The sequence below is a fragment of the Myiozetetes cayanensis genome, unplaced genomic scaffold (genome assembly GCF_022539395.1).
Source record: "Myiozetetes cayanensis isolate MyiCay16 unplaced genomic scaffold, myiCay2020 scf35, whole genome shotgun sequence".
NCBI lineage: Eukaryota > Metazoa > Chordata > Aves > Passeriformes > Tyrannidae > Myiozetetes > Myiozetetes cayanensis.
In genome coordinates this window covers 1,519,769-1,544,591 of record NW_026087577.1, presented here as the reverse complement: position 1 = coordinate 1,544,591, position 24,823 = coordinate 1,519,769, and the positions used below count along the sequence as shown (strand labels likewise).

At 48.7% G+C, this 24,823-nt stretch overlaps 1 protein-coding gene across 1 annotated transcript in view; it reads left to right on the top strand.

Annotated features, from left to right (window-relative positions):
• The window catches only part of SNX11 (sorting nexin 11), a 393,545-nt gene that overhangs the window by 280,689 nt on the left and 88,033 nt on the right, over positions 1–24,823 (top strand). The window lies entirely within an intron of this gene.

Genomic DNA, 24,823 nt, shown 5'->3' with positions numbered 1-24,823 from the left:
CAATCGAAGCCGAGGGGGCTGCGCTGCGCTGTCATCCGCCCTTGCATTCCATATCAAGGATGGATTGTTTTATGTTTATGCAATGTTGCAAAACGTCAGGAGTTTCGAAAAGCCACCAAACGGCCAAAGCTGGGGGCTGATATTCCTAAATATCCCTTCCTAGGTTTACTCTGGAATATTACGGGGAGGGGTCCGAAAGGGGGGGGGGTGTGGGTCGGGTTTTTTGTGGGTTTTTTTCTTCTTTCTTTTAAAGGAAGATACTGATGGGCTCGCTTTGCCTTTAATAACGATCATGGGGGAATAGAGATAAAAGCTATTCTTTGCCACTTGGGCTCCAGAGTACGATAGGGAAAACCAGAGAATAAGTACAAACCACCCCCACCCCCCTCGCCGTGTTTTCATATACATTCATTGCAATCATATATACACATAAATACACGCAGAGACGCGGTTTTGTGAGGGGAAAAGATGGCTCTAGGTAGCAAGAGTGGTGGGGAGGGTGTTATAAATAATTAACCATCTGGGATGGGGAAAATGGATCGTTAACACGGTAAAATAATGTGGGTAAATATGAAATTTAAAATGCCACTGGCGTGGGGGTGTCACTGCAACTTTGTCCAGGGAGCTGCCGAGCTGCAGCCCCTGGGTGCATCCAAAGCCTGCCTCCGACTTCGTGCCTACAGATATATATATATAAATATATTAAAAATATCTCTGCATATGAACATATGTTCGCGTGTTTCGGGGCATTATCAGGGTTGCTTCGCTGGAGCTAAAATAGTTCCCCACATTGCTGAAATCAGAAGCCTTCATTTAAGTTTACAAGGCTAGTAAAATACAGTGCGCCACTGATCCAGCTTTGTTACAGAATGCCTTAAACTTGTGATGGTTAAATAGTTTAATAAAACTTACATTAGCTTTCTTTGATTTTTATAGCCTTGAATTTATTGCCTGTGGAAAAGAAAGGGGGCAAAGAAGGAATCCCTCGCGTTTGCAGCGCCCGTGCCCCCCTCGCACCTCACACACATGTGCCCGCGGTGCGTGTGCGTGGCACACACCACCCCCGCCTCACTCGGATTTTCCGTGTGTTTTCCAAAACCTGGCGATTTCGGGGTTTTTCCCCCGCACCGGCTGCCAGTGATTGACACGGGGTTAGAGCCCGGTGCGGCTCCAGCCCTGAGCGACGCGGGGAGACGGGGTCAGTTTTACCAAGTTCTGATGATCCATCCGTTTATTGCGAGATGGTCCGATGGCCCCGTAAATGTTGGTTAAGGAAAAGGTGCTCTCTATGACCACGGCAAAAGTGTTCCTCTGGACTTCAGCTGTAACAGTCTGGATCAATTTGCCTCTTTTAATCTATTACCCCTCCGTCCTGCTCCCTCTCACCCCAACACACCGAAGGATATTTAAAGTGAAGGGCAAAGAGGTTTCTAGGAAGGATAAATCATGGTGAATCCTTCCCGAAGTGTAGAGAGATGGAAGTCGATATTAACAGGCTAATAATAACAGTGAGGGGTGCTAATAACCGCCTGGAATGAAGGAAAAACCTATTTCGCATTTCCCTCTGACCGTGCGAGGGTCCGTGCGAGGGTCCGTGTGAGTGCCTGTGCCTACACAAAACAGAGGTGGGAAATCGCTGCCAGAGGTGTTTCACTGGTACTGGAGGATGATGAAGGCGATTAAAAACCTCCATCCAAAGCCTGAGATTTCCCTTTATTCCTATAAGTGGTGCTTTTGCAGCAGCATCTGCCCTGCAGCCTGATGGAGGGACGCGTTTCCCCACGTCCAGGACCAGGGCTCCTCTAAATGAGGCGCAATTAGGAAGCTGTCCATTTTCATTAAAAAAAAAAAAAATCGAGAGGGTCGGGGTGATGGGCAAGGAGAGCCGGAGCTTAATGCCGGAGGTCAGATTTAATTCTAATTTTTGCAGCTATCTGGATACCGAGAGCCCCCCCAGCCAGCTCCAAACCCTCCCTGTGCTGGACAAGCGGCTCCAGCGCACGGGCTGCAGCCAAGGTGAGGGTTGAGGAGAGCTTGGGGACCCCTCTCCAGCCTCTGGGTTCAGATCCTGCCAAGCCACCCGTGGGGAAGTGTCAGCAGGTGAGTACTTGCCACTGACCTGCAAACTCTGCTCTCCTTTCTGGGGGGGGTTCACCCAAAGTGACTGCCCTTCACCCCTGGAACTGGGGAAGGCAGAGACATCCCCTGGGTGTGAGCAGAGCGGGGCAGGATCGCTGCTCGCTCCAGTGCATCTCACCCAAACAGGGCTTGTGTGAAACGAGGGGGGAATAATTCCTGGTTTTTCCAACTTTCCACATTTCTACAGCCTTTTTTTTTTTTTTTTCCTTTTTTTTCCACCCCCTTCTTTAAACTTCCTTAAGAGTTGGTGAGGTTTTGAAAGGAAAAGACCCTGTGTCACCAGCCGTGAAATACGAGCTGGTAGCTCACACTGTCATATTTCTCGGCTTTATTGCCTTTCAGAAATGATTTTTAAAAATCAGACTGGTCCACAAGAGATTCGGAGGGACTCTGCAAATGTTATGAGAGCTTGGGAAAGGAGAGGGCTGATTTAAGTGTGTTGTGGAGATTAAACTCGCCTGGCTCACGGAAATGTGTTTATACAACTGATGGATAAACAGCCGTGTTGGTAGCGGGGTGTTGAATAAGGAGAGATGAAATTATTGAACGTTAATTGAAGCAAAACACCTGTTCTCTGTTTGCTGGATAGATTGGCCGTGTCTTACCTGTAATAAATATATTCTTGGAAAAAAAATCCTGGTGCGCCTCCTATAAATAATGATGAACTGTGTCAGCATGTGAGTATATAATTTTCTGTAGTATATAAATTTAAACCAAGAAGACTCTTAGGAGCGTGGCTGTGAGGCAGAAACCAAGGGTTTTCAGATCCCTGGTGAATGGAAACCTCACAAGAAGAGCTGCAAAATCCATTTGCTTTTTCTCCTCTGGAGGTTTCCGTTTGTTCAGGAGTTTATTTTTGATGCATATCCCCATCGCTCATCTCTTTGCAGCCTTTTCTGAGAGGGGCTTAAGGCAAACTACAGCTTCATCCCAGGTCTTCTGGCTGGGAGTGCTGCCTGCTCCGGGTGACATTCCAGAGGCATTTGGAGTTTCAATCCTTAATTAAAGCCCACCAGAAATTAAATTAAAAACTCTTCTGTTTGTAAAAAAACCAAAAAAAACAAAAACACACACACACGAAAAAAAACCCCACCACAACAAAAAACCCCACAACAACAAAAACCAACTCAGAGAAAGAAAAACTCAAGGAGCAGAGTCCAAAAGTCTGAATCTTTGGAAGAGAGGAGGCAGGATATGCGAGTTCTGCTGGGTTTGAGAACTAGATTGATTATAGATACCAGACTGTTGTGATGTGTAAAGGGAAGAGGAAATAGTTATTAAAAATAAAATTCGAAGTGAAAACTTTTTCCTGCTTGCAGGATCAGCGCCAAGTGTATTTGGCTGTGAGGAAAAATTCAGAGTATTGTCAACCTGCAATGGAAAACCAGAAGCTTCTGAGCTCAGATACTGTTTATAAATAATCTTTATTGTTTGTGGAGAGAAGGAATATTTTCCTAATAGTGCTTTGAAACACACAACTGCCAAAATCCATCTTTACAAGTAACTCCTCGGGCTGGCATTTCTGAGCTGTTAGCAACCAAATATGAAACATTTTTGAAATATGCAGATTTTAAGCCCCTGCAATTGCCACTTTTTACTGATTTATAAGTTTTGGTTTGAGAAAGAAAAAGACCGGATGGTCCATTTCTCACCGGAAACATATTTAACCCCTTTTTCCAGGCTTTTTGTTATAATTTATTAGAACTGGCAACTTCTTCCAGCCGATTTTGCCTCTTTATCACTGAGATGGGGAAGGTGGAGGAGATCTGGGGGTGAGGAGTTTTGCCCCCCAGTCCTGACGCCCAGAGGGGCAGGATTGAGGGAATTCCAGCGGGATCTTTGCCCCAAGAGGCCGACACGGCTGCGGGGTGTAACCTGCAGGACTTTCGGGAGATTCGCTTCCCCAGCTGAGGTTTGGGAGCTGATAAGGATAAGCTAAGACAGGATAAAAGCTGAGAGTGAACTTCACTGCTATGGAGGGTCTGGAGACCAGATTCTGATAACTCAGCCTTCAAAGGGCTGAGCGTTTATTTTTGGTGATATAAAACATTCCAATATTATAATAATAACAACAACAACAATAATACTGATAATCACAACAAGGGAATTTTTTTTGTTTGGTTGGTTGGTTTTGTTTTGTTTTGTTTTGTTTTTTTTAAGAGTCAGGAAACAGGAATAAAATCTCAGCATAAAGCAAAACATGCTTTATGAATGATACATTTAGGGCAGGTCTGAGAGGTTTATGAAAGAAACTTCAGTCACGGAACCCCTTCTGAACGCACGAAAGCGCAACAAAAATTCCCTCCTGAAGAGTGAAACCTACAGAAAAAAAAAAAAAAAAAAGAAAAAAGAAAAAGAAAAAAAAGAGTGAAATAAGTTTCTGTAGCCTAAAAGCTGAAGGATCTACCTTTGCCATTTCCTGTGCTAGCTCTCAGTTTGAATGCTGCCGTCTGTTAAAAATCCGTAAGTGGTGAGGAGGGAAGGAGGGAGGGAGGGGGGGGGGAATTCCTTGTCTGAGGAGAAGCAAAAACAAGTTACACATGTGGGCAATTTTCCAAGGACCAAAAGTATACTCTGGCTAAAAACCCCAGCTCCAAATGAGGTTTGTAATCTCAGCAGTTAATAAAGCATTTAGGTCCCCTGTAAAGTAAAAGCGTATGTGCATTTGAAAAGGGAAGCTGGAAGGAGAGAAAGTCAAAATAAAGTTGGGTTGTTGTTCGGGAACCCACATTCTGGCTACTAGACTGATCTTCCCCTCCCCTCTCCTCTCTCCTTGAAATAATATTCAACTTCCACGGGATAGCTGGGCTCCGGCTGCTGCAGATTTTACACCCCGGGAGCTGCTGGTGCGGATTCCACTGGCTCTGCTTTGGGGTCACCACCGTATAACTGGGATAACCCCCAAAAAACCCTCAAAAAACCACCCCCAAACCATCGTCCAAATCGCATTTAGTCTGGGAGGAAGGGAAGTAACAGCCCGTGATGGTGAGAAATCTGTCGCTCCCACTCAAGGCAGGGGAAGAGGGTGGGAAAGCACAAGCACAGGTACAGGAATGAAGTTGCGACAGAAGCGTTTCCATAAAACCGGGAGCACGAGCCCCAGAGAAATAAAAGGGGGAGTTTCTTTCGGAGAGGCTCTTCTCACAGCACTTTTGCCCGTAATTAAAACTCGTCCCTGGTGGGGGTAATATCGGACAGGCTGGACTTTGGCAGGGGAACAACTTGGGGGGGGATGTGTTGCATTAAAACCGCAGTTGCTCCTTGTGTGTGAGCTCAGAAATGTGCAGCGTGTCCCAAACCGGGCAATTCCTTCTCGGAGGGTAATTCTTTTATCCATTCCCACACAGCTGCTTCTCCAGGTAAGGTCCTTACATTTTAATTTTTTTTTTTTTTTAATTTTTAAAAGGAGCACAAACAAAGCGCTCCCGAGGCAGCCGTGCCCGTGGGACAGGCGGGACCCCCTGCCCACCTCTCCCCGCTGCTTCCCTTGGGGAAAGAGCCCCAAATCCCGTTTTCAGGCAGCCACACAGACCCCCCGGGCCTGATTCTGATCTTTCCCAGCTCTGTGTCCCCCATTCTCCTCCCTGGCCCTTGTTTCCTGTATTTACGTGGGTAGGAGGCAGATCAAAATCAGAAGCCCAGACATTTACAAGGCAGGTTAGTGGGGTTGCCTTTGGGGACATTATTACCGAATGGTTTATGATTAACTTTCCCAGATTGTCCTTTTCCGTTTAAGGGCTTTGAGTCAGGGCACAAGCAGCACGTTGTTTCTAAGGAAGGAGTCACGGGGCTCGCGAGCGAGGGTAGAAAACTCCGAGTTATTTTACGCTGTTTGACTTTCCCTCTCCTCCCCTTGAGCGGCTGTTTGTTTATAGGCGAGATAGGCACTGCGCCTACAAGAATCACCAGTTTCGGGAATAAAGCACGCACCAGTTTAAAACCCAGACAAGTTGGCTGTTTGTTTGTTTTCGTTTTCTTTAAACACTCCGAGTGGAGGGGGGGAAAAAAAAAATCCAGCGACAAAAAATCCCTGCCCAAGTAACCACCCTGCCACAAAATGTAGCAGCAGATGGTGCGTTAGACCCTGGATATGGTATCAAAGTTTAATTCTTTAAACCTCGAAGGGAGATCAAGTCCCAGGCTTATTTAGCCGTGGCCTGGACCATGTGAAATTTGTTTTTATGCGTGTTTGAAACAGCAGTGCAGGGAAAATCGCTTCCATGAGCCGATTCCTTACACACACACACACACACAAACTTTACGGGCTGCCAGTTTGCAGAAAGCAGGATGGGTGGACTTCATCCAAACACACACTTTGACACGCAGAACTCTGCTCACTCCTTCTTTCTTACACAGATATTTACAGTTTTAATTATTTTTTTTTTTTAATCAGGATATTCCCAAGCACAACACGAGTAGAGCTGGAGGAAGGATGTGGTGAATCTGTTGTGGGCATTTCTGAGACCACCTATAAACCCTTTTATTTAGTGAAATTCGCAGCCGTGGTCTGAAAAATGTCACATCTATGAACTTACAATGATGTTATATATGATGAAGTTCCAGATCAATGCCCAGCCACGAGCATCAGCCCCGCATTTTTGCGGGGTACAGACCCCAGCTTGGCATTTATCAGCCTCCAAAGTCGTGGGCATGTTTGCTACGAGGTGCAGGAGCTCCTCGGTGACTAAATATTCCTTATCCGTGTGGCAAAATGTGGTATTTTCCACAGGAAAATCACAGGACCCACTCCCCACGCCAGTCCCTAAAAACATTGCCAGCGGTACCTTTAATAAACTTCTTTTATCAACTGGAACAGTTAAACCCACGAGTCGGTCACAGCTCTTTTGTGTTCCCTAAACCCACACGTTACCCTTTACACCGAGGTGGAGATCACAGCTCCTAAAATAAGACCCGCTCAAATTCCTTTATGGCCGTGTGTATATTTATAGGGATATATTTTTATGCCAGACACAAACTTTATTGCGCATACAGAGGGCTTTGCTGACCCTGGCGGGGGGGATTTGCTGGGGAGGGGGATTTCAGCCTCTGAGAGGCGCCGCAGCCTAATTAGACCGTTAATAAGCTCTTGATGATTCGGGGCGTGACTGCCTTGTCTCGCAAGAGGTCCCTGAAACGGGGATTTAAACAAAGAAACCATCACCCCTGGCCCGGCGGTGCCCAGTCCTGGGGCCCGGCGGGGGCGCGGGGGGCACGGAATGGGGTGGGGACACGGACACGGGTGGGGACACGGACACGGGTGGGGGACACGGACCCGGCGGTTCCGATGCGGTCCAGGGGATGGAGAGGAGGGGGAAAACTGGGCTGCCAGTCCTTTCCCATCCTTCCCGGGGCAAGTGCCCGTGCCCGGGAAAAGGGGGACAGACCGTGGGGTGGAGGGGAGTCACGGTCCCGAGTGGGGGCACGGACGCGGCGGTTCCGTGGGGATGGAGAGGAGCGGGAAAATCGGGCTGCCCTTTCCCGTCCTTCCCAGGGCATGTGCCCAAGCCCAGGAACGGGAATTCGGATCGGGGGTGGAGGGGAGACACGGTCCCGGGGGAGGGGACACGGAGCAGGGCTGGGGGACACGGAGCCTGTGGTCCAGGGGATGGAGGGGATGGAGGGGATGGAGGGGATGGAGGGAGGGGGGATGCAGGGCTGCCACCCCTTCCCCGTCCTTCCCGGGGCAAGTGCCCTCAGCGCCCAAGAGCGAGGAGCATAACTGGAGTAAATCAGGTAGTTTGATGTTCTTGTGTTTAAAATTAAAAGCCCAACAACATGAAACTACCTAATTCACAGAGCAGTTCTAGTTCAGCCCTGGGTCAAAGGCTAAAATTCCCAAGAAAGGCGCCTGGGCAGCCATTTTGTTTGACATCATCTGCAATCTGAACTTTTATAATAGAAAACAGTTGCTAGGAAACAAAAGCAACAAAAGGATCTTTTCAGAGACGAAATAAAACCCCTCGGATTGCACGAAATAACTATTCAAATGATTTCCTATGTACAGTGTCTGGAGCGGATCCCTCCTGCAGGACTTTACAAATAGTTTACAAATAGACCAGAGGAAACAGTAAAATGCTATTGACTTTGAGAAACAAGCGATTATCGCAGCTATAAAAAAGAGCAAAAATCCCTAAAGTTCTTCCCTCACCTCCTCTGGAAAGCTAATTTAAAGGATCGTTTCCTATATGAAGCTTATTTATCAAGACTTCGTATTAAAACACTATTACCGGATTTATTTATTTTTTTAATCTAAACCTGCCAGTGTTTGGAGAACTTTCCGCAGAGAATAGACCTAAAGGAGTGAGTTCCGGGGGAAAAAAGGCAATTAATTCCTATTCTCCTGCCCTGAAAGGAAGTATAACGGGATTCATTTAAAGAAAAAAAAAAAAAAAAAAAAAAAAAAGGAAAAAATTCCAAAACATATAAATCAATTAAAGCAAGAGGGGGAGAAAAAGCGACATCGGGGCTATTTTTTAGGTGTAAATAGCAACATAGAGAAACTTATTGTGTCATTTTCTCCCTCCAACGCTCTGGAAAAGCGAGTTATAAAATAATGTCTCGGTGGTGATAAAAGGGAGAATTAAAGCCAAGGGAGGCGACGAGGCCCCGGGGGCTTTGCTGAGCTCCGAGCAACTTCCGCGGGGGAAGTCTGGCAGGAAAAAAAAGGCCAAATTCCCATTTAGGAAAAAAAAAAAAAAATTTTTTAAAGGGACAATACAACCCCCAGCCCATCGTGTCAGGCACAGACCACTTTTCTATCTATATAGTGATTATATATTTAATACAGAGTCAATGTCTTACCTGGGGGTTTGTCCTCGAGTGTAATAAATAACTAAACGGGCTGAGCAAAAGGAATTATGATAAAGGCTGGAAAAGACAACAGGCAGAGATAGCCCCGTCCCGAAAGGGCAAGTTTAGGGGAGTTTAAAAGTTCATTGAAGAAACAAATCCTCCGAGTTCAAGAGAGACGCAAAGAGGAGCCAGAAACTTGACTATAACTTGGCTTCATTTCATTTGCAAAGCCTTGAAAAGCCTGGACGGGCCGGGATATAAATCTATTGTACCGGAAATACAATAAACCCGAGCCGTGCTGTTGAACTTCAAACACTTTACACCAGGGAAAATCGGCAAACAAACAAACAACCCCCCAAAGAACAGGCACCCCCCGAAAAAACCCCGACAGCCACCGGGAAGAGAAGGGAAGAGAGGAGGAACTCCTTTTTGGGGAGAATACGGACAACAGGAGGGCTGGGTTCTGTGTTTATCTCGGTTAGAGCTCTGAACGCACAAAGGGAGGAGAAGGTCCTGTGAGTCCTCGTCTTTTATAGGCTCTAATTTGAAATTAATACAGATTTCCCCCGATTAATTCACTAGTTCATCCTTCCTCTCCTTTTTGATACTCAAAGATGGGCAGGTTCAACTTAAAATTAAGGCTGTGAGGGGCGAGAATTTCAAGTTTACCGTGAAACTTGGATTATTTTTACAAATGAAGAACCTGTAGTATCACATGCCTGTAGTACCTACTGCATATTACTGAGTGATGTGCGTTTGCAGACACTCAAACACAGAACCTCCTCTACTTACAGTACCACACCTATAATAATTTAACAATTTGTGGGCCATTTCCTATTTCCTAAAAAGAGGATTAAAAAAACCCCAAACAACCTCAGACCCACTACTACTTTACTTTTTCTGCCAATGCAATTTGTAACAACAAAAGTCGTGGTCACACTTGAACTCGTCCTATTAAAAGCTCTTTCTTTGACGCAAAACAGGCAGGAGGGATATATTTTAAGGAGCTTTCACTGCTGCGACTTGGAAATGAAGCCCCTAAATTGCAGATGGAAAACATAAATAAAGGAAAGCACTCAGGATAAGGGTGAAAAACATGTATATGCCATTTAATTTTGTGATGAGGTTTAAAATAAATAACAGTAAGGGGGGAAAGGAGGAAAGAAAATTAAGATCACCCCAAATCTAAGTAGGGGATGTATTAAGTTTAATTCTTGGGCTGGAGTAACATTTTAAGGTAATGGGCTTTTTTTTCTTCCTATCTGGCTGCTGCTAAAGTTTCTAAAGGCATTTTAAATTCAGATGTCAGAGACAAGTTGGAGCTCTTAGACAGCAAATGGATGTGCGAGCTACAAGATAACTCCTCCTTGTCAGGGGAATAAGTGCTAAAATAATGAATAGGCTGAGATAGGAGGGATTTGGAGTGTTTGCATGGGCATACATCAGGAAATGTATATATGTGTGTACATATCCATTACACACACACTTAGAGAACAGAATACCTATTACAGATCAGCCGAGGGAAATGGCCCTGAATCTCCAGATCCCATTACAGTTCCTTTTGTGACTGGCTCGGATCTTCACAAAGCAATATTTTTATTAAAATATGGTTATAGCAGGCGGCTCGCACCGCCCCCATTCATCAGTGAAGCCTCTGGGAGTATTTGGTGTCCGTTCCTTCGGACTCACGAGGATATTCCCAAGCAGAACGGGTTTTACAAACAGGAGGCGCTTTTAGGGGAAAAAGATTAAAAAATTGCCCTTCGACCCTCCTCCTGCCCTCCCCCTCTGCACAGCCGTGGGGAACAGCTGGGTGGGGGCTCTTCCCTTGCTCCCACGTATCCATCAGGCCGGGGACAGAAGAACAGCCTCAGCAGCCTCGATATTTCTTAACCACCCCTTGCAAAAATAAGCCATCCTTTTTTTTTTTTTTTCCGCTTGAATTATTGCAGCGCCGGCAATAATAATAATTTAATAAAGGGGAATAAATACTAAATGCCGCCCCTGCGCTGGCAGGGGCTGTGATGATGAACTCCCGGGAGGAGCTGGCAGCAGGAGGAGGAGGAGGAGGAGGAGGAGGAGGAGGAGGAGGTGGCCGTCCCCGTGGCCTCGGGGCGGCGCTCGCCGGCCGGGTCCGCAGCGCCCTCGGCCCGGCCCCGCTCGGCACAGGCAGCTCGAGGGGCGGCTTTTGTTTCTCTGCCAAGGAGAAGACAAACATTTTCACTGATTTTTGTTTTCTTTGCCTTTTTTTTTTTTTTTTTTTTTTTTTTAATAATGGGAAGAAGAATAAAAATAGGGACTTTGGAATAAAAATTAAACTTTCTGCCCTTAAGGAAAGGCGCGTTAAAATGAACTGAAGTGAAATGACCGAAAGTCAAGTGAAATGAAGTAAAATAAAATAAAATAAAATAAAATAAAATAAAAAATTAAATTAAATTAAAATTAATAAATAAAAAAATTAAATCAATGAAAAGAAATAAAATTAAAATAAAATGCTAATAAAATATGATGCCCAAGCATTTCTCTGAAGTCCCGTAGGGCTCTTAAGATCCGTGCCAGCAGTCGCGGTTGGGGGGAGGCCCTGAGAGGGGGGTGACCAGGGGTCCCGGAGGCGAGAGGGAGTCACTGAGGGGGACCCCGGGGTGTCGAGGGGCAGAGGACCCCGGTGAGACTCTCCTGCCCCGACCTGAGGGGTAAAACCACCTAAACCACGGGCAGACCCCACCGCGGTCTGCGGGCTCGGCGGGGAGAAGCAAACCCCGAGGGCAGCATCGCCACTTGTTGCTGCGGGAAAACTTTTCCTCTGGGACAAGGGAGACACGAGTGGGGTGAAAGGGGGTCCCACGGAGCCCCTGGGCCCGGCCTCCTGCCCTCCCCGTCGGGGCTGGTCTGGAGGACTTGCTTTTCCATCTGCGGGTGTTTCCCTGCCCCTGGAAATGCCGCCCACGCTCCCCGGGGCCAGCCCTGATTTTATGGATTAAACCCGCAATTAGACGGAGTCGTTAATCCCGAGCAGGAATAACCCACGCGTGTCCCCGCAGCGCCCCATTCCCTCCACCCCCGCTTTCTGAGGAATGAAGGGAAAGCAAACCCTAAAAAGCAGAACACAGGTAAAAAGGAGAAGTTCCCTTCAATTGCTCTCATTAATTCGAAAGCTCCGATTAGTAGGAAAAGTCTAATTATTAGGAAGGAAAGAAGCAGTGGGAGTTCATGCACAACTGCCTCCTAATAACTCTGATAATTCCGGTTTTTTTGCAGGGCGAACTGGACACGCAGACGGCGCAGGGAAGCCAAACGAGCAGATCTCGGCCTCAAGAAACCCGTAAGAATCTTTCCCCAGCACCCCAATATAATTTGGGGTGTCTGGGGATGGTGGAGGAGCCTTTGTGAGCTCACGGCTGAGTTCAACCCTGGCCCGGCCCAGCCGCGGGGTCCAGGACCCCCCAAAACCAGGCCCAGGAAGAGCCGTTTCTCTTGGAAAAAAATATCAGTTAGTCTCCAGACTTGCGGCAAAGTTCAGTCAAATGAGGTTTCCCTTAATTAGCCATCGAGGCTTTGGCTGGAAGGGCTGGGGGCTAAGCCTTAAAAAGTAATATTTACACATGCGAAAGTATCAGAAAGGTTACGCTGGCTGTGATTAAATAAAATTCATTAGCAAAATATTTCGGGTAAGTCGAGGGTCAGACAAATCCATCGGTCAAGCGCATTTCACTTTCCTGAATTAAACCTCTGGCTTTGCCAAGAACATTTCAGGTCCAGCAACTCGTGCGAGAATTGATTTTGCCCCGTGTATTCTCATGCCATCAAAGTAATTTTAAAATCTTATTTTTAATAATTTTCAGGAGAGGTTTCCTTGCTTTTTAGGAATTCTTTCCGTTTCCATATTTGGGGTATTGTGAATTACGCTTAAATATTTATAAGAGTTCTGCGTTGGGGAAAAAAATACAGAAAAAAGGAATTCTATTGATAAAAATTCCCCGAAAATGAGCAAAAGAAATATATCCAACACCGGGCGTTCCCTTAGACAAAATACTCCATTTGTCCCTATTCCACCCATTTGTTGGGAAAATCAATTAAACCTGGCTACCTTCAGTTATTTACATAAGCCCTCTGTCCCCGAGACTTTAATGGATTATTCTCTGGTTTTCAACATTGTTATTAGAAACCCATAAAGCAGGGGAGGGACAGGAAATTAAATGTAAAGGTACCTCATTATGGCACAAGTGCTTTCTCTGCCTCGCTGCGGACGGACGCGAGTTTATGGAGACGGAGAGAAACACATGGAGACAGCGAGTGGACTTGGCAATCCCGGCGAAATGACCTTTTGGTTTCAAGTCTAGCAAGGAGAATTCCTTCCCATCCCAGAGCAGCCTTCCTTCCCATCCCGCCGGCGAGAGAAAAAATAAAGAGGGAGAAAGGAAGATGGTGCAAAAGGTAGAGCCGCGTGAGTGATAAGAGCGGGTTGGGTTGTTATTGCTGTGATTTTAAAACTAGGTGTGCGCTGGGAGAGGCTGGAGCGGGGAAGGGGGGGTTTATTCCCGAAGGTTTTCCCGGCCTTTGAGCCAAGCAGAATCTCTCCTCTGTGAGCCGGAGCTGCGGCGCGGCCGCCTCTGATGCCCGAGTCCATCGGCGCAGGTTTGCGGGCTGAGGCAAAGAGAACTCTGAAGGAGTGCTGGTGGTGATGGAGAGCTGGATCGATGGTCGAAAAAGAAACCGTCAGAATTCCCAGTGGAGACTCGGGCGGGTGGAAAAGGGGGACACGAACGGCGCGGCTTTGCCCCCGATCTCTCTTTTAAAAGAGCTCGAGGTGGTTTAGAAGACGGAGCGCGAAATTATCATGAGAGCAACTGGAGAAGAAGGAAGATGAGCCAGTCTGTCCGCCCGTCCAGGGAGCCGGCCAGCGGTTTTCTACCCCGAGCTCTGCAGATGACGAGGATAAAATCTCCTCGGGAAGCTACACGTGGGAAATTATCAAAGACCAACATGACAGGAAAAACACCTCCCTCTCCAGCCACCGCCAGCACTCACTTACCTGGCCATGCCTTTCCTCTCCGGCTTTTCTTTTTTTTTTTTTTTAATCAAAAACTTCCCCTCCCCCTTAAAAATACCAGGGAAATAAAGAATTCCCAGCAGACCCCTCCTTTGCACAGGCATCCTTCCACCACTTGTTACAGCCCAGCGAACCTTCTCCAGCTCCTCCCGATTTAATTGGATTTCTTAAACAATTTTATAATTTTTTTTTTTAGGCTTTTTTAAGCCCAGGGACTCTTTCTGGTTGAGCGTTAGTCTGGCTGGAGAGCGAGGGTGCTGCCAATTAATTTTTAACCAAAGGGCCATTGTGTTAGCGAAGGGAAAAAAAAAAAACAGGCGAAAAAACCCAACCACCTTCCCACCCCGTCTAGACCAAATCGCTGTTTTGACGGCGAACCGCAGGCTCTCCCCGCTCCTCCCTAATCCCTGCTCTTGTTTGCCTTCTTCTGCTGTAAAACGGGGGAGTGGAGTTTAATTTTTATTGATTTGTTTTACCCACCTTCGAATTCTCGGGCTCTTTCAGCATCTTTAGACCCGCCTAAAAAATCAAAAGCTGGGAGCCGTTCTCTGGCACGACCCCCCCGCCCTTCCCCGAGCCCCGGGGGGCGGCAGGGGGGTTCCAGCATCCTCATTTTCCAGCCAGGACGGCTCTTCTGTGCCGGGGGGGGATAAGGGTGGGCAGGGCTCTTCGGGGCTGCCTGGGGGTGACCCCAGCGGGGTTGGGGGAGGCGGTAGGACCCACAATCCCGGCTGTTGGCGGCTCATTCCCATCCCCAAAAGAGGTGTGGGGGGGTGCGGGTGGGGGGACGGACCCTCTTCCCCCCACTTTGCAGCAGGGCGGAGAGCGGGGAGGGAGGGAGGCTGCGGGGAGAGGGTCGGTGCCGCCGCTGCGGGGGAAGGAGCGGGCTGGGGCTTTGCAAAGCCGGTATTTTTGGGGTAAAACGGGGTGGGGGGAGGTCTCTGACGAGTGACTTATCTGTTAGAAACCGCGTCTGCAGGCGAGCTCACCAATCCGGGGCGGGCGAGGCTGCTGAGACCATCCCCTGGTGTCAGTTTTAATGGGAAACTTCACTGCTTTGCGGAAGGGGGTGATGTATTTTTTGATATAAAACCTGCGGCTACCACCGCCCCTCCCCGTTCGTTCTGCTCCCGGGAGAGGTTTGCTCCCACCTCTCTTTCCAGGCTCCCCATTTTTGGAGAGGGGATTATTTTGGGAAAGCCCTTTGCAGAGGTGAAGTGAGAGCCTGTGGCAGTGCCAAGGCATGAAAGACATCCCCAAAAATAAAAAATAAAGAGGAGACAGAGCCCTGCGCGGAGCTGGTAGCCAGATTCCCACACTCGAAGCCTCCTCGCAGTGCAGCTCGCCTGCAGGCTGCTGCAGAAGGGGCAAATATTATACATTAAAAATTATATATTAGGGCCTGGCCTCCGGGATGGATTTTCTTGCTGCAGCACAGAGACCAATAGAGGGAAGAGCCAGGAGACGACCCCAAGGGTTGGGGGACCCCAATCCTGCAGGAATTCAAGTTCTTGGCCGGTCTCTGTGTGGGGACCCTCCCCAGGGCTCTGCTGTGGTCTCCCCAGTTTGGGGGTTGCTCGTGGGCATGTCCAGCTCAGAGGAAAGCCGGGATTCCCGGGAGGATGGAGCACAGCCCGCTCGCTCTCTCCTCAGAAAGGATTTATTCTCGGGATTAAAAGCCCGGCCGCACAGGACAATTTAATAATCGGCGGGGATTAATTCTGGCTCTGTCTTTGGGGAAAATGATGGTTTGTGGCACAACCCTCTGCCACTGCAGAGAAGAAAAGAATCCAAACCCCAACAGCACTGGCGGGTTTCCGATGGCTGGATGCACCATTCCCAAAATGGCTCAGATGGAGAACATGGAGAAAAGGGGAATCCGGTTCTTCCACAGAATCTATTTATCGAGTTTTCCCAATTATAATTTACTCTCCCTTCTGGAAATGAGCCTGCCAGGACCGGGTGCTGTAGGACACCGATTAAAGCTTAGGTGGGTAGAAGGTATTTTGCAGTTGTGTCTGGTTCTGTATTCACGACACATTACTAAAAATACTAAAATTCCCCAATTTAAATAGCTAATAATGGACAATAATGGGGGAAAATGAGGAAAAATATGGAGGAGTGGGATTTTAGAGATTTCGGACATCATAAGAATATACCAAAATTTCACATGGGAAAAAAAAGACCCCCAAAGCAACCAAACCTCTACTATAAAACAATCGGAGGGGGAGGAGAAGGGACACATTTCTGAGAGCCCTGAGCCCTTTTCCAACCACCTCCTGCCCCGACACTGCCCCAGGGCCAGGCCTGACCTGGAGCAGCACACAGGACCCGCTCCCGAGCCACAGCCGTGACTGTGAAATTGGGGTGATTTCTCCTGTTTTTATCTTTCTACCTCCCATCTTCAATTCCAGCCGGTTCCCCACTTGCTCTCACGAAGGGCCTTTGCGGTCCTTAATAATAATAATTAAAAAAAAATTCCACCTTTCTCCTGCAGGGTCCGATTCTGCTCCGCGGTCCCTCTCGGGGACTTATCCCTTCAGCCTCTTCTTCCCCCAGGGACCGAAGTCCAGACGCGTTTTTGCACATTGATCCTGCGCTTCAAATGGTCACTCCTGGGTGCTTCCAGCGAGCCGGGGGATAAAACCAGCCTGTGCCCCTCGACCGTCGGACCCGCTGCAGCCCCGACCCCGCTCCCTGCACTTGCTCCCTCCTCCTTACCATCTCCCTATCACCGGGAGCCGTCGGGGAATTTGGGAGGGGGAATTTGGGAGCGGGACTCACAAAGGAAAACCCCGGACTGAGGTTTCAGGGTGTCTAGACTAAGAGGAGTGGTTTGATTGCTGTTTGGGTGCTGGGTTGTTTTTCTTTTAAAGCGATTATCTGTCTGTCGGGAAAGCGTGAAGGAAAAGGTAGCTGGATCCCTCGGGCTGCTCTCCTCGCGGGGAAGAGGGCAGGGATCATCCCTCGGAAAGGACCCTCTCGAGGGGGTTTTCTTCTGGAAATACTCGAGGGATGCCAAATGGGCCTCCTGAGGGAGGGCTGGAGAGGGCTCAGGGCGGTCACACCACCCGGAGGGGGCATTGACGGGACGGAGCAATCACAGCCGATGAGGCGGGTGGGGTGAGGGCTTTGCTCCCTTTTAGTCCGGGCCGAATCCTGATAATCGCTCCTCGACTTGATTTCAGCCGACGGGCTCCGTCCCCTCCCCCAGAGAATTTCTTCTCTTTGGGGTTTTGGGGCTGAAGCGCCGCGGCCACAACCGCGCGGGTGCCGAGGGCGAGGGACACGCAGTGGGTTTTGCCACACGACACAAATCACACGAGAAACAGCCCCAAACCGCTGCCTCCCCAAATCTGCTGCCCGAGGGGGCTGGAGGGGATCGGCCCTGGGCCGGGCATCCCCCGGTTCTTAAAAAAACCCTTCCCTGTAAAAGTCCCGTCACATCTCCCGAGCCTGAAAACTACCAGGTAACAAGATTTTAAGACCCGACTCCCAGGACACGGTTTCATTTAATTCCGTAACTCCCCACCCCTCTCCCTCCTGGCTGCCTTTCCCAGTAAGAGATCCCTCCGGGTTTAGCACGAATTTAAACATTCAAACCTTGCAGCTGATTCACGGCCACGGCCTTAAACCGCAGGATTTTCAGACCGTCTGTGGTTGAACTCTGATTCCAGCCGGGGGGATTTTCGGCTTTTTCGAAGTCCTTGGAATTCCCGTGCCGGTGGGGAGAGCCCCTCTGGTCTCCGCAGGAAGGTGCAGAGGCTGGTTTATCCCAAGGGTTTCCTGGTCCCAGGACATCCCAAGGGCCACTCTGCCCCCGTGCAGGCAGAAAAATCCCAACCCAATCCCAGCCTGGGGCGGCTGAAGAAGGGGAAAAGCAGCACTGGAAATCCAGTCAGGGAGGAAGCACAAGAGCAAATCCATGGCTTAACTCCACTTGAAAGTGGATGGATGTGAGCCTTCCTCTCCCCCTCACCCACCTGGCCCTTGTCCAGGGACCTTCACCTCTTGGGTTTATGGTTCTTCTCTGTGTAGTGTCAGCACTTCACACCCTTGATGACCCAGCCTCCCCTTCTCCGGTCCCTCTGAAGGTTTGGATCCCAAATAGAGCCAAAAAACCTCAGTGCTCCACCTCTGTGATCATTCCCAGCGCTTGGGAGGTGGTGGGGGTCTGCTCCCTAGTCCACCATAAAGTAATAAAACAGAATTAAAAGATCCCAAAATCGAAAGGGGAGTCACAAGAGCAAAATGAGACGGTGGATCCCAGAGGCAGAACTTGGCATCTCTCCCCTCCAACAGAGCAAAGGCAAGCTGTGGCACCATCCTGAAACCATTTAGTTCACATCCTTGGGAGATAGGGGCCTTTTAAGGACTCTTCTCCCTACCCCACCCCCAGAGCCACTACCCCTCATATATTATTTTTACTAATGTGCTGGGATTTTTTTTTTCTTTTTCCTTTCTTGGAGGAGGAGGGATTTGTGTAGGCAGATTGGAGGAATTTAGAGAGAGAGAGGGGAGAGAGAGAGAGATGCCCCTGTTGAGCAGAGAGATGTTGTTCTTGGGATTAGAGACGTCTGACCTTGAAGGTCGCAGGTCACGGTCTTGAATAAGGAGCAGGAGTGCGAGGCTGGGATTGAAACTTGAGGTGTGTCTGCTGGAGATCACAAGGAAAAGTCTTCCAAACAAAGAGGAATGCCCTCGATCAGGGCGAGAAAAGACGACTTCCCCAAGAATTATGGGCTCCTTCCGGCTGGCTGCATACCTGCAGACCCCCCAAAGGATGCTCTGTGGGCTGGGGGAGGGCAGAAAGGAGGGGAGAAAGGAGGGGCAGGATGGCTGGAGCCAGAAGGCCCCATTATTTATTACTATTTGCATTCTGGGTAGGCCCAGAGGCCCCAGAGCTGGCAGTTTTATGAAGAAAAGGACAGAAAGAACATCCCACAGTTGGGGAAGCCTTGAGGTGGAGGGCAGGGGGAAAGGAGGCTGCCCAGAAGCATCTTTGCAGGATGGGAAGGGAGGAAGAGATTCCCCAAAGGGCAGGGAAATAGCACAGAGGAACAGCAGGAGATTGGATCTCAAATCTGTGCCCAGCACAACCACAAAAGTCTCCATGAGATCCCACAGAGTTCTGGGCACTCAGTCACAGCTTTGTACCTTCATTTCCCCCCAGGAACACCAGCCAGAGGAGCAGAGAGCACTTCCAGCCTTGTTTTAGGGTAGACAGGGTAGAAGAGTCCACAGAAATCTTATTTCTCTGCTGGGATCTCCATCCAAGAGAGGAAAATAACACATTCAGTGGTTCAGAGACGTCAAGTCGTGCCCCTGGACCCTGCAGATGGAGGTCTGTGCTTGTCTCCTGTGCCTGTGTTCAGGCTGTGCCCTGCTCTGCCCAGGGAATGAGATGTGGGTGGTGGGGGCAGGATCAGGGCACAGTCCTGCTCATGTTCCCTGCTGAAGGCCTGCACATCCCACCAAACCCAGCCAGCACCACACACCACTGGAAACAGATCCCTTTGGCAGTAAATCCACGTTCAAAATGTGTCCAGGGTCTGTAGATCCAGGGCCTTCAACAAACCTGCAGGGAAATCCCACGGATCAGGTCTTGCTGTGATGCTTGAGCTCATCCTTAAGGCCTTTTCCTCCCCTTTTTCAGGCCTGGTGATGGGGAAGGGATGGGACAGGGTTGGGATGAGAGCAGCCCCCAGCCCCGGGAGGGACCCTGAGCAACGCTAGAGGGAGCCCCGGGCTCAATTAATTAACGAGAGAGAATTAACCGAGTGGGAAAAACATCGGAGCTGGGAGAGAAAGTGAGAATTCCCTTACCTGAGCTGTTCCTGGCCTTTCAAGCTGCACTTATATATTAATAAACCCCCACGTGCCCCTGACCCAAAACACAGCAAAGGGTGTTGGGTGCATGGGGAAGAGCCTGCAGATCCCTCCTGAGCCCCAGGCTCAGCTTCTCCCTCACCTTTGCTGCAGGACCAAAACCTCCTGAAGCCAAGGAGGGACTTTCAGGGGTCATAGAAGACTTAAACAGAGATTTTTTGTGTGTGTGTGTGAGGGAAAAGGGGAAAGAAGCCCCCAAATAGGTCCCCCTGGTGTGGTGGAAAGGCTGGAGCTGTATGGTGGGTGAGTTCAGACTCGAGTGGGAGCAAAACTGAACCAAAAGGGATCTTGGAAGAAATGAGGTCATAAAAGCTGCTGTTGGGCTTATTTATTATCATTTTAATGTTATTAGCATCCCATTCAGTGGCTCTTTGGAGAATAAAACACTGATATTGTGCATTTATCTTGACAGAAATCAACCAACCTTAATAAAAACGAATTACTCGACAAAGAAAGCAGGGGAATCAAAGCTTTTCGAAGTTTTATATTGTCTATTTAATTAACCACTCTAATACTGTCTAAGCCTGTCGAAGGGGGGGAAGCTGGAAAGCAGCAGAGATTATGGGCAGGCTTTGCTGTATGCCACGTCCTAGGTGTAAATAATGCTCCTGTTAATTTAAAACCAAGCCCGTCTTTATGACTTCACTGCACTCCCATTAGCTCTGCCTTTATACAGTGTCATGGGTGCAAATAGATGGGGTTGAAAACTTCCCCCAGAGCCACTTTAAAGTGACTTCTAATCTTTCCCTTTAGTGGCGTTAATTCAACTTCACAAGAACGTTTGAAGGACCATTAGGCAGAGAAATGGACCTTCTCCTCTGCTGGTGCCCTTATCCAAATAGCAACGCTAAAAACAACAACACACCCCGTTCCATACCGGGCCGGCTCTCTGGGGCTCGGGGGAGCAGCTGAAGGAGACGTGGGCTCCGTTTTTACGAGACTTAAATACATAAAGGATTTATGCTTTGCCTTTCTGTGTCACTGCCCCCTGGAGCTCTGCAAGCACCTGGGGAACCTCCTGCCTGTGTGCAGGAGTGGCAGCAGCTGCTGGAAACGGGGACAGGGAAAGAGCTGGGGACACAGGAGAGGGCCATAGAATCACACAATCATTTGGGTTGGAAAAGACCTCCAAGGTCACCGAGTCCAACCTTCGATGGATCCCCACCTTGCCAATCAGCCCAGAGCACTGAGGGCCACGTCCAGTCCTTCCTTGGACACTCCAGGGGTGGTGGTGGCTCCATCCTGAGCCCATGTAACCCAGGAGGAGTGAAACTGGAACATGCCTGGCCCTCAGCAAGGAACCAGCGTTAGAAATGCTGTGAGTCCCAGGAGCTGCTGGGTGGAACAAGCTTTGTCACACCACACATCAGCCTGGAACATCATCTGCATCCACTTCCAACCCCAATCCTGGCTTCCAGTGTGGCCCAGGAGCAGATATATATGGAAAAGGGGGCATGCACAGAGTGCACCTTTGCTGAGGAGAATGTCTCAGCCTCTGGTAAGCAGTGGGGTGAAAAACTTCCTGATCTGCTCCACCACGACTGGTAAAGCTGGGTGCATCCCTCAGCGATCTGCCAGATCCCTTTCCAACTCTCATTTACAGTCCTGGCTCCTCAGTCCTCCAGTAGCAGCGAGTTCTGCTGTATTTGGTGAGAAACTACTCACCCATGCTTTGAAACAGGGGGTAAATATTTCCCTGGACCCTTCCCTTCACCTCCCAGCCTGGGACAGACCTCTCCCATCCTGCACCTCCACCCTCCCTCTGTCCCTGGCAGCTCAGTCAGCAGTGCATGGGCTCATCACCCCAATTCTTTGATGGAGAAAATCCTCTGTTAGGAGACCGGCGTGACCCAGGAGAGCCAAACTGTCCCTGGGATCTGGCAGGTGCAGGGATTACAGCCCGAAAGGAGGGACTGCGACTTCCTCCCGTCCTCCAGGAGAGGGCAATGCCCGGCTGGAACTGAGCTGAGAATCTGCTCAGATAGAGATGCTGGGGAGGGTTTTCCCCTTTCGCTGCTCCTTCCAGGCAAAAAGCTCAAATTACCGTGATGGAGGAAGGTTGTAAAATGGAAAACACAGATGGGGAAACTTATGGGGAGTGCGAGTTTGGGGTAGCCAGTGTTTCTTCACACAGTGACATTCATCAAACTGGCTCCACGAAAAAAAACAGAGTTAAAAATAAACCAGAGATCCTTTTGAATCACTCAGAACTTTGTGCTGGGTGATCCAATCCTAAACGTATCTCACCAATCATTTTCATCAGCTTTTTGTGGCATTTATCTTCTTTAATCTTTCTTTTTAACCCCCAGACAGGCGATTCAGTTGTATGGGGGGTAAAACAAGCAGCTCTACAGGTCTCTTTCTCTCAGCCTCCTCCAAATACTCGATTTTCAGCACACACACTGTTTATTTATGCCACACACTCTCACACCAGCAAATAGACTCTGCCCTGAGCAGGCAGCCTGGTGAGCAAAACCCTGGTGAAAGTTAATTCCAAGTTTAATTCTCTACCGCTGAGCAGCAATTCAGCCTCTTCTCTGCATCTCAGCCTCCCCATCTGCAAAATAAGGCTCCTGAAACTGTAACATTTTGCAAGATGCCCCATTGCAGAAGCCAGGAATTAAACCTAATTTTTTTCAGATGTCCTCTTTCCTAAGAGGGCGGTGAAGATCCAAGCCAGTCCTTCAGACACGTTTTACTGTGCATGTGAGAGGTGTCCCCTGTGTGCCAGTGAAGCACTTGGGGGTGTCCAGGAGCTGGCAGGAGGGGGAAGGTGGGGACAGGAAAGGGGGTCAAAATGCTCCTGAGTAAAGGTACAACCCTCCCAAGGAGGGCAGCTCATCACCTCAGTGATTCCCTAACTAATTCCAGGGAGAAGCTTTGGAAAACCTGAGGTGCAAATATTGGAAGGGAAGTGCATCCCACCAGGCCACTGAGTCCTGGGGAGGGGGTGTGGGGGAAACGAAGGAAGATCTGGAAAATAGATGAACAAACCCTTGTTACAGCAGTCCTTGAACCATCCTGTCCCTTGCTAACTCTTAACTACAGGGAAAAAAAAAAAAGCAGGAATGAGGAAAAAAAAACCACTCAGGCCTGGGAGAAGTGGAATGTGGAGCTTTTTGGCACAAGCTGAGCAGGAGAAGTTTCCAGAAGAAACAACATGAGTGAGAGGATTATTACGAAAGGCCAGAGTGTCAAATCTGTGCTGGGAGTTAAAAGGAGCCCATAAAATCCACTCACCAGAAATGGAGCCAGAGCAAGGTCTGGAGTTAACTCCTTAAAGTCTACAAACCAGTGATAACCATCAGCAGGGACTTTCCTTCTGCGAGGTGCAGAGTCTGGGCAAAGTCCCATCTTAGCCATCACCCAGAAGGCTGTAAAGAGGAAAAAAGCAGATCAAGCAGGTTGATGAGAGTTTTATGCAATGCAATAAATCCAATGTCCAGAACAGTTTTCTAATTTAAACTTCCCTTTCATAGTCATATATAACAATTCTTTAAAAAATAAAAGAGAATCATAACAATAGAACCCGGTCATATTATAACAATACAATCCATATGCACCTAATTTTACCATCATTATCAATAAAAATTATTGCCCTGCCATAGCTGTGTGAGGCCAAATCCTACAGGGGACCTGCAAACTGATTGCAAAGCAGGAGAAAAAAAGCAATTCCAGTGGCTCTTTATTTTCCCCCCCATTCGACCCCTTCACAAACACTGAGCAGTGAATCCCTGCAAGCTGCACAGCAACTTCTCCTTTCCTGTACAAATGCAATGAGACCTTGCAGATATTTAAATACTTCAGTTTCTGAAGAAGTAAAGCCTGAAGATAGATTTCAGAGCACTGCCTAAACAATAGGTGAAAGTGGTGTGTGTTGTGGTCTTTAATTTCATGGTGGACAGGACAAGACACAGTGGGTTTAGTTCACAGCTAAGATTTGTGTTACACATTTTCAGTGATTCTGTATTTGAAGGAACAAAAAGAATGGATTTGGGGTCTAAGAGTGGTGGGAGATTCCTGATGCTGGGTGGAACAAGGTAAAACTGAACCTGGGACTCCGACCTTCCTTCTTCCAGCCCTCACCTCCTCCTTTCCTTGCAGAATGCCTTCACTGACCTCTGATCCCATCAGACTGCTCCCAGGAGCAGCTGATCAGTGGATTCCAGACCAGCCCCAGCCTGTCCTCACTTCCCCTTCTGCTGCCGGCCTTTGGATGCCGAGCCTGCTCTCCAAACGTGCCGGGAGGGAGCGGGAGGCAGGAGCGGCCGCAGGAGTCCTGCCCTCCCTGCCCGGCTTTGGCTCCTCACACAGCCAGGGAACAGAGGCAAGGAGCGGAGTCTGCCAGAGGATGAAATGTCGACCTGAAAAAAGCGCGGGGCCAACATTTCCAGAAGATTTCGGGGGGTCCCCTCAGATGACAGGTGCCCAGCCTGCAGAAATGACTCCAGTTCAACACACACCAGAACAAACATCGTGTCTCCAGCTCAGAGGGGCAGAGCTTAAAGGGAAACTCAAACTGAGATGCTTTGAAAGGACAGAAACGAGTGTAACACGGAAGCAAAGGCAAACTAATGAAAGTCAGAATGAATTTATGAGGCACCTTAATGAAACGTGGGCACGCAGAAGATGAATCCATGCTGTTTAAGCTTTTAAGTCGGCAGATAGCGTGGAACTCACATGATTCGAAAGGCAATAAATTTCCCAGCAAATGGACAAGATCATATTTGCACAGAGAAAACCTTTGCCCAAAGCAAGAGCGTGTGTGGTTGGTTAGTGAAAGATTCAATCGGGCCATTTAATGCCAGTTGCACAACTGTGCCCTTCAAAGACTCGAACTATGTTCTGTCAAAGGTTGCACCCCTTGAACGGGAACATTTATGGATTAAAGTCGAGCAGCTTTGCTCTGCCCGACAGATGGGTCTCTTTCCTTTGAGGAGAAAGATCACAGGG